This window comes from Mastacembelus armatus, chromosome 21 (genome assembly GCF_900324485.2).
Source record: "Mastacembelus armatus chromosome 21, fMasArm1.2, whole genome shotgun sequence".
Lineage (NCBI taxonomy): Eukaryota > Metazoa > Chordata > Actinopteri > Synbranchiformes > Mastacembelidae > Mastacembelus > Mastacembelus armatus.
Genome location: NC_046653.1, coordinates 14,334,819 through 14,344,557, shown reverse-complemented (window position 1 = coordinate 14,344,557; position 9,739 = coordinate 14,334,819).

Here is a 9,739-nt window from a genome sequence, read left to right as displayed (position 1 = left end):
TGGACAGTGAAGGCAGCACTTTGCCCTGGCTTTGCTCAAAGGAAACACCTGCAGAGAGCAACACATGTGGTCTACAGGGAACGCTCCACTGTCTATTTTGTACTGATGAACTACTTCCGAGTAAAGAGGACTGTGACCTTGATCTGAACATTTGTAGCTCTGGATATTGTTTAAATGCATGACTGGGGAATGCCTGACAGAAAGGCATGGAGTGTTTGCAGCACGAGGTTTTTCTGTAGTGAGCAGCGGTAGTTTCTGCAGAGGGCAACAATCTAAAATCTGGGAGGAGTTTTGCTGAGCAGGAGCTCAGCTTTTCTAAGTCTGTGTGAGAAAGTTTTCTCCCTCCATGCAGCCTGGTTAAATTAGCCCCAGAGCCAGAGTGTGGACAGCAGCTGGAGTACACGAGTCAGCTCTGGCAGTGGTGATAATCAGCAGGGAGGATGTGGAGAGAGAAACCCTCAGGGAGGAGGGTGGCTGTGATCTTACAGGCCCAATCAGAACCCAAGTGGAGCCGAGGCCTCATGCAGTGTAACAGCACACCATCGCGCTGCAGCACTCAACATCCTGGACACAGAGCAGGTCCTCCAACTGACTGCTTAACCCTTTCAGAGTGTGTCTGTGCATGGCTCCCCTGGCCCTCATTCGCTCATCACCACACTAATCAGCCTCAGAGACAGCAGCTGCAGGGAGCCCCACTCCTAACCTGGGCTGGAGAGGCTGTTATCCTCAGCGAGAGGAGTGCAAATACAGAGCTTAGTGTTCTCAACAGAGACCACCGAGCATCCACATGTCTGACGCTGGCTGCTTCTTCTGTTGTGCCACATTCAACCTGATCGTCATATAAACATTGCCAGCCGAAAACCTGGTTCTTTACCAGAAAGCAGGGGATTGAGAACAACTCAGACCCTAAAATTATGTAAAAGCAGTAAACACTACAATGTTAAAATGTTTTGCTTTCCTAATTTTAACATGTAAAATAGTTTGAGTGTTATATAACTAAAGATCTGTCATGTCATAAGAAAGAAAAAACAGAGACATTTAAAACTAACCATCCCCACAGGCAAAGGCAACACCACTTATATCAAAAATCAAAATATAACAACATAACATGGCATATTTTCAAATAAGAAAAATTTCTGTGCAAACATTTAGTCAAATAGAAATATTGAGAACAGAAACAAATAAAAAAAGAACATAAAAACTGCAAGACAAGTAGAAAACTAAAGGTTATCCTGATACATGGATGGATGCTTTCTGAGTCCAGAATCTGACTTTTTTACCTTCTGATTTACTTTATTCCTTTAGTCAAATTCACTGCTTCTGAAGTTACTGCTTTATACCTTTTTTCATTTTGATTATCTGTAAATAGCATTTGAGTTTTTAGTTTTGTAATTGCTGCCAGTTTAAACTACTTCATATTATCGCTTAATGGTTTAATTTAAAACTTTGCAATAGGTTTTATTTACTGATCATACAGCTTGTGTTTTTGCAAAGTGCAGTAACCATCTGTCAGATAAAAGCAGTGAAGTAAAATCTATGTTTCCCTGTCAACTGTAATGAAGCAGAAACGTACAAGTTCAAGTTGCATTTACTGCACAGCATGAGTGACCACAGGGTCACTCAGTAAATCAGTGGGAGTTTAAATAAAGGCCTGATGAATGTTAATGATAAAGAATAAGGCACTATATTTCCCAGTGGCTCCTATAGTGCAGGCTGTTGCGCAACATCCTCAGTAAATCAGACCAGCTCGGAGGTTGCACGCGACCAGCGGTTCATCAACGTGTGCGTGACACATGAACATGATGGAGGGACTGTGGGAACATCCGGACAGGTAGGGTCAGATCCAGGTCTGATTACACAGCTGCTGATCTTCCTCCACAAAAACCCGGAGATAAACCAGCACCCCAGTCCTGCTCCAGTCCTCAAATCCATCTATTCATTGTCTGACTGATAAAACAGACGCAGGCGAATACTGTACAACACACTGCCTTGTTGTCCAGTGCCAAAGTCCATTCACAAATTTAACTTGAATTTAAGGTTGACTTTCTGTGGAACCGTTTTTATAGGTGTCACTGTATAAAGGCAACAAATGTTCAGAGTTCGCACAAATGAATGACTCACGGTCAACATCTCTCCAAAACGCCTTGTCCAAGAAACATTTCTACCAATGAAATAAATGATCCTGGCAGAGCTGACACGATCTCTGAGGCCCAGCTTGACATGTCATGAAGCAACGATTTTATGTTGTCTGTCAAATATACAAGGAGAAAAAAAATCAATGCAACTTGACAGCATTACATAAAGAGCTTTTGTGCCTTGATATTTCTTTTCTGCCTGTGCACTTTTGTCTGTGCTGTGTGCAGTTGTTCTCAAGGCCCAGGGAGAGCAAAGCTGGCAAGAACAATGTGGGAATCCAAGGAGGAAACTGTGCATGTTGTCTTTTCTCTACAGTTTCTGCTGTGACTCCAAAACAGGCTGCATCTTTACAGCCCATTTCATACGACTACTTCATCCATCACGACAGACACGTTACACTGCACCTTCTGCACAAATCCCCAGCTTGACCCCTGAATGCTTTTTAGATGAGGACATTCAAAACAAACATCCTCGATGCAAAATCATTGAAAATACAGAATTAACGTGCAGAATAATGATCAATCCATTCAACAGGACATTGTTTTTGGCTATGTCTGAATACTCAATATTTATTTCTCTAATGTGACTCTCATTATTTTTAATGCCACTAAAGAGATTGTGAGGCTTCATAATCACCTTATGACCTGTTTTTGTAAATTAACAATGATACTGTGTATAAACTGATAAAGTGGCAGTCATTCAATATAACCATGTTACTAAGTGCATCCATCTGCACATCATGACAGGAACATTTACAGTTTCACAGCAACATGGGAAAAAGGTTTTGGAGGAACTGATCATCCACTTTAAAAAAATAATAATAAAATCAGCCTCTATATAATCTGATTATGGCTAAAACCTGATCTTGGTGCTAGTGCTCTCTCAAAAAGGTGGTGAAGCTGCAGGTGCTACTGACAGCCTAGGTGCAACCAGGCAGCCTGAGCTTGGTGAATCTTTTTATGACTAACATGACAGGCTTCAGCCTGCAGAGCCTCAGCCACAGCTGAATGCAACAGCCTCCCACTCTCCCCCGTGCAGAAGAGGATCAGCGGCGGCTTAGAGCTGCCCAGGCTGGGAGGTGAACAAGTGGGGCTTTGAGGAGCCCTCTGCCAGTCAGACGGAGAGCTTCAGGCCTCCAGCCCTCAGGGGTTAACCTCTCAGACTGCCAAGCAAAATACTGCAAGAGGCTCGCAATTACACAGACAGTCAAAGGCCACACGCAATTTCCAGAGCTATTTACACAGTTAGAAGCCCCCACTCCCCACACCCCACAGGACTGCCAAGAATAGGCTGAATTAAGTTGGCAGGGAGAGGTAAGGTATGCTTTTAAATACCCTTTGCCCTCCTCTATCTGTAATTATTTCACAAAGCAACTGAAGTCTGCAACACAAGTTATGCAGAATATAAAGAGTATGGGGATACAGTGAAAATTACTTTTATACATTTAGTTAGTTTATGCATTGACAGCAGCACCTGTTGGAATAAAATCATCTACAATACTGACCCTTTGGGGATCTTAAAGATCAAAGCCACTTTGAAATAATGTTGGACGCTATAAACAAAAACCTCTATCACAGTATATGTGCTTTTATTTTTGAATATGGCACTAATTCTTGACTGGTATGTCTGAGGAGTGTGATCATGAAAATACAAATAAAGCAACACCAAAGGTGTCTTCATTTTTCACTTTCATCTTGATTTACTGTTCATACTAAATCATATGAGGTTCTTTAAGAGATGCATTGTAAAATACCATATGATATGAATGATGTTTAACAAAACATATGGTCATATTGCCCACACCTACTCTGAGAGCTATTATAAAGCAGGTTAAAGTCTGCAGTGGCATGCATTAGGCTACATATAAAGCATAATATTAAAAGTTTCCTGTTGTCATGCCCAGCCCTGTGATAGACAGGCGACCTGTCTGGGTGCACAACGCCTCTTGCCCAGTGTCAGCTGGGACTGGCTCCAGACCCCTCAGTGACCCTCTAAAACAGAATAAAGCTAATGGAGGACTGTTATCGTGCCCATGCCATGTACATCAGACGCTGTATCCAGTAACATGCTTGGCCGTGCTGGGCAGCAGTGAATGCTGAGGTGGGATAAAAAACAGTTGTACCTCCTGGCAGCCCAGTGCAGCAGTGCTCTCGGGGGACTGTGGGGCCCCCAGCAGCCTCTAACCTGCACAGCTGTTCTCCAGGTCCAGAGCCTCTCCAGAGGCCAGCAGTTCCTCCTGCTTTAGGGACCGCTCGCCCGGGGGGCACAGAGCACTAATAATAACAACATCCAACACACCCGCCAGGGGTCAGACGCAAACGGTGACCCTCCCCATCACAGCACCAGAACCTGGACAGGAGCCAAGACACAGAGCCACACTGCAGCCTGGGAGAGCAGGGTGGGGGAGGAGTAAGGTGGAGCAGAGGGGGTGGGGTCTGTGGGTGGTTAGAGCTTTCAGGTCTCCTTTCCCTTCCTGCTTAGTTTGTCACCACCACCAACTTGTGGTGGAAGAGAGTTTGTAGAGCGGGTTATTATGCAGGGGGAGGGTCAGTTCTTTGAATATGGGTAGATTATATTTGAGGGCTTGTAGGCGGTATCATGGTTTTGACTTTAAAGTGCGAAGTCTGGATGATAAATGATGAATGTCACCTGAAAGCATCATGTGTCTGTGGTAAACACAAGCAGCATTGAACTGCACAAATGTGAACATCCAACATGTAAGCAACTACAACTCCTGGGATTTAGTGGGTTTAGCACTTAAGTTCATACATTGTTGATCTGGTTTCTGAATTAGGAGAAATGTAGTCACAAACTGAAGTCAAACCAATTTGAAATTCAAATGCATGTCGGGGTATGAAAAGCAAAATAAAATCCTGCTCTGAATGCTGATCCTGAGTTTATTACATACAAACAGAACTCCAGCCCAGTCAGGTCTTACAGGTCGGCCAGAGGTTCACTTATGGTTTCTCACACACTCCATACGAGGGGGAATACTTGGCCCTAATTAGCACCAAGCATCTGGCAAATGTCAGCGTGTGTCTGTGTGCAACATTCCTATTTACTTAGTAAGCTTGGGTTCAGATGGAAAAAACTGTGAGAGCTTTGCAGCGTTTCAGACCGGGGGCCTGGGAGTGTTTTGTTATCGTATTATGAGTGACATATGTGTAATGTAATAGCAGTCTTCTCACTATCCCCTGATTCTTGTATACGGTTAAGGTTTACCGAGCATTTTTCATTCAGGTGTAGGTCACAAACACCCCTCCCCCTCACCCCTTCAACATATCTGTTACTGTGTTAGTGTAGTAAAAACACACTACATATGGATCTCTTTAATTGTGCTGAGTGGCCGTTGCTACTGATTTTGATTTTCAGTGGAATTGAGAACAAAATCATTATTAATAAATTGACATAACACTGTTGTCTACAACTGTTAATTCTGTCTTTTGGTACTAACAGGATAATGTTCCTGTCTGTTTGCCCTCCAGCCATTTAATACTTAAATCACTTACTGTGAATCAATATTGAAAAAGAAAACATAAAAAGCAGAGTAAAACTACACATTTTATTCCCATAAACTCGGCTGAGACACAACCTGTCTTTGCATATTTAGCTTCCAGTCTGCAAAGCCTGCACCTTATTTGTTCTCCCTTGAGCTTTGACATAAACTAACGACTGATTCCTTTTGATATGATCACTGTATACAGTGAGTAACACCGTGGTGTCTTTATGCACAATGTTAAAAACGATTCAACATGAAGGACCCAGGTGTAATCCTGGCTCCTGTGGAAACAACAAAGATAAGAGGAGGTCACAGCAGGTCAGTACAGCAGAAAAGCAGAGTTCAGTCCAGTCAGCTTGATCGCAGCTCCGATCTCCAACCTGACAAGATTACACAGAGGCTTCCTGTCTCCTCGACCCTGATACCATCTCTGTCTGACTTCTCGCTCCCCTCCCATACGGCTCTGCCCCAGCCGCAGATAGCACCAATTACAGCCTAATGGGACAGTTTTAATTAGAAAACTGCATCTAGAAAAGCACATGTTCATTCAACTCCATGCAGCATGGCTCATTTAAGAGATTAATACTCAGCCAGGCTCCACAGTACAAGAAAAGTCAGTCTTGAGAAATAACAGCACAGTCAAGGAGACCATTCATGTTCAGATCAAAACGTAAAGCCCCAGTGAGTTTTTCTGTTGATCTTTTTTTACAGAAATAGCTTTGCAGTTAAACCCTCCATGCTGTGCCAAACATTGAAACATGAATGTTTCCAATTCTTCTACCTAATAATTACAGACAACTTATTTTTATTTAAAGCAAAGCACTGAAAATGAGCCCTCCATGGATTTTTCAACAAACAGCCTAACTTCCTAGTACATGTTGTTATATCATGTTTTACCACTGCACATGGAGTAAATGAAAACCAAATGCCACAGCAGGTTCCAGTCACTGGTGATTATACGTAGTATGACTCCAAAAAAGCATAGGGTCATTTGCATTTGTTAAAATCAATTTAAAAAGCACAACAGAAAGGGAAAGGAGGGTTAAAAAGGACAAAATGAATTACACTTTTCAATGAGCTACATCATCTCTATAGTGCTGTAATGACAGAAAAGAATATCTCTACAAACACGCAGCACTTACAACAAAAATAAGTCTTGTCATGGGCTGTTCACTCACTGTCAATCATGGTAACAAAATCCAGTGCTTTATGTACACTAACTGATCTATTTTCATGCCATCTGAATAGAGATCCGGCTTAATACACGCTCGAGTTGAAGTGCACCATGATCCCAAATCATTTAGCCAACAGATGTAATCGCAACCACAAGCTCCGGTCGTACACAGATGGAAATCAATTGCCATGAACACGGCAAAAAAATAAAAAATAAATATCATTCATTCATGCACATCTACCATTTGTTCTAAATCATACTGAGCACCTGTGTCTCTTAATTGGATGAAAACATAAGTTAGAAATAAAATCTTTTCAAGTCTTGCAGCTATTGTTTTACTGAAACAAAAATTGTTTAAATACATGCTTTTCGAGGAATCAACCCATGTGGACGATTAGGGAACCATCCTTCACATATCAGCAGCATGATCTGAAACCACAATCTCTGCTTTCTGACGCGCAATTAAAAGATGTCAAACTCGGTTTCTTTTTCAGTGTTTTGGTTCTGGCTGTCAGCGCACCAAACATTATCTTAAAGAGGAGTCATTTAGCAGAGAAAAGGGACCAGCCAGGTTCACTGATGGTGAAGAGGCGGTTCAGTAGCCTGGGGTACGTGGGTAACCAGGGAGGACAAAAGAAACGGGAACACGATAAGAAAAGCAGAGATGGGAGGGTGTGGGGTAGCAGGGAGGGGGAGTGGGGGGACTCCAACTTTCCTGCCCTGTTCTCCCCTGGGAACCTCGGGGCTAAGACGCTGGAGCTCCTCCACACAGGTATCATATTCAGCAGGTCCTTCAGTACAGCTGGGCTCTGGTCCAAATCTCCCTGACTGTCTGACTCAGTGGAGAGAGGTGGAGGCGCCATACGGTAACAGTAGCAGAAATGCCAACAGGTGAAACTAAATATTCAAGTAAAGCTTGATACCATTTTTGTCATTTCACAGATTAATGGCATTAAGCTTCTCTACTTGCTTCAGCATAAGTTACATGCAATGTTTGGCAGGATTAAAAATGCTCACACATGATGAGGAAAAGCATGAAAATATAAGAATTAATAGATGTCCCCTCCCTTTTTTTTTCTTTGGAGGGGAGACTTAAACTCACGAGAGTTGACATAAATCAACCTCCCACATCTCCACTTCAGAAAAAGCACAGTGACTAAGGGCCCATGGCTGTGGAAGAAAGTGACTGTCTTCTTTAGACTTCACTGTGCCTGAATGGTTAATCAACTGCAGAGGGCAGGTAAGCTGAAATCACCATCCTGAATATTGTCCATTCTGCCCTGGAAATGGCTTTGTTTTTCTATATATGAAGCTGACATACTGAACACTATTTCAAATAATACACACTTCGCTGCACTCTAAAATAAAATAACTTTGACATCATGATCAAGGCACATGATACAACAGCTTTATAATCGGTGCCTTCTCACAAAATTCATGTTAAATGGAATAAAGATAAGAATCTTAAGCAAGTAAGTGGCAGATGATTGCTCACCAAAATAGTTATTTTCAAAAGGTTAGTGCAATTTAGGTCTTGAAAACAGTTAATGGAGTATTAGCAATGCTGTAGCATCTCACTCAAAATAAAAACACTACTTGTGAGGTAGTGCATGTTTTAAGTCTAAGTCAAAATCCCAAGGAATTTCTACTTAATGTGACGTGAATAGCCGTACTGGCTGGTGTTCTCGCTCCCCTACACACAAAAGAAAACAATAACACCAATTCATTTTCTTTGCTATATTAAGGTAGGTTTAACTAGATTTGAAGATCGATCCCGCTCTAACATCTGTACGTTTCATGTGAAGCAACATCCAGCAGCTGGTTATCTTAGCACAAAGACGAAAACAGCTAGCCTGACTCTGTCCAAAGCATCCCTAAAGCTCACTGATTAACACATTGTTATTAGCCTGATTAACCCATACATGCAAAAACTGAAGTGAAAAACTGAAACTGCCATTTCACAGGTGCCTGAATATTTCTTAGATGGGACTCAACTGGTTGCCAGGCAACCAGTCTTAAGCTAGGCAAGAAAGAAGTGTATTTCCCCAAATGTCAACCTTTTTCCTTACACTTTTCAGTATTTGCAGACAGGTGCAAAGGAAGACGAAGGCCCATGATAGACTCAGTGTGTGAACTGTATGGGGAATAATTAAGCTTCTGTAAGCTCAACTGTGAGGGTCTGAAGGGGCAAAAGGGCTTTCACAACCTTCTGACAACAGCAGAGAGGCCTGCAGATCATCCAAACAAACCATAGCCACACTGGGCTTTTTTCTGTGTCCACCAGACATGTGAATGCTGCAGTCTGTGAATCAACATGCTGCACAAAACACTGGCAACTGCTCTATTAAACAATCATGTTCTGCTAGTGGAATTAATGAGACAGCACATAAACAGTAATGCCACTTCCCACTAGCAGGTCAGTCACATGAGCTCGTGCAGTGCAATAGAAAATGTGCACTCTGCAGAAAAAGCAGAGAAAACTACAGTGAGATGAGGCCCCTTGTGGCCATGAGTGGATTCAATCAATCTGAATTAGAGATTTGAAGGGTTCCAAGGTTTTGTCTTGTTTCAAGTGGAAGGAGAAAAAATTGAAAATTGACCTGGCAGCCTTCATTTAGCGACAGTGCACTAAAGTATCATATGAGCGTATTCATCACAGTGATCTGCACAAGCAGGGGCAATACAGTGGCACAAAGGTTTTCAATTGAAAACCATAATACTCATTAGTGTAACACTCAACATCAGTGCCAATCAGAAGTTGCATTAGCCACAAGAGGGTGTCTGGACACTTTTACATCCCTAAAATGGATAAAAAATATATAAAACACATACTCAGAAATGCATTAATCAGGCCAGCTGGGTTCCATACTGCAATATTATGTACTAAACATTTTAAACTAGTGCATTAGAAGCATAAAGTAGCATATAAT